A 934-nucleotide genomic window follows, 5' to 3' on the forward strand; every position below is an offset into this window, starting at 1 on the left:
ACACCAAGCACTTGATCTGACTTTCATACTCACGCATACTAGGCTCAAGTTTAAGCCAGTCAGCCTATCGCGTCAAGGTCTTACTTAACATTAGACAAGTTATCCTCTGCACGAAAGTGGGTAGACAGTTCAAGGACGTAACAGTTTCTTATCTAGGTCACTTAAGTTGTTTCCGTAATTTCACACAATTCACTTTCGATCACTGAAAGTAAGTGTGTTCGTTTATGGGACGCTAGCCTAGTTACAATAACATATAAAGCAATTAATGAACAATGTAGGATTTAATCAGTTTAAACTAACCTAGATTCAGACATCAAATTTAAAGAGAACGAGGTTGAGAGCCACACATCCGCACCATACGTAAGTACAGTTACATTTGTAACATTAAGAGCTGCAGTACCATTCACAATTCTGTTGATCCAGTGTGTAAAGAATGAACAACGTCTTTCAAATGGACACATATTGATCACAAATTCAAACGGTCCTCCAGTACACATTTGTTTATAAACATCAGTGGCACTTGGAGAAGTTAAAGTACAAGTACTTGAAAGAGTTGTAATAAATGCCTGTGTTTAGAAAATATCAAGACTGAAATTACCACGTTGTATGAAAAGAGTTTTACAATTCACAAAAGATGTTTAATCATTCCGAATTGAAAAATCGTTTGGCAAAATCACAGATTATTAAACGTTTTCCTAACTCATACAGTCATAAACTCTAATTATTGAATAATAGGTTTCATAGCTTACTATTTGTAAAAGAAAAACAACATGTACAACATGTATAATTTCAACAAAAACATAGGCATTAATGTATTCATAGATGTACATTCAACTAATCTTTCAGATCAACATAAATGTAAATGTCTACATACATACTTACGCCCGTTACATCTCATGGAGTTGTATGAGCCACCCACCAGCATTCTCCATCC

The sequence above is a fragment of the Schistosoma mansoni genome (assembly GCF_000237925.1).
Source record: "Schistosoma mansoni, WGS project CABG00000000 data, supercontig 0247, strain Puerto Rico, whole genome shotgun sequence".
NCBI lineage: Eukaryota > Metazoa > Platyhelminthes > Trematoda > Strigeidida > Schistosomatidae > Schistosoma > Schistosoma mansoni.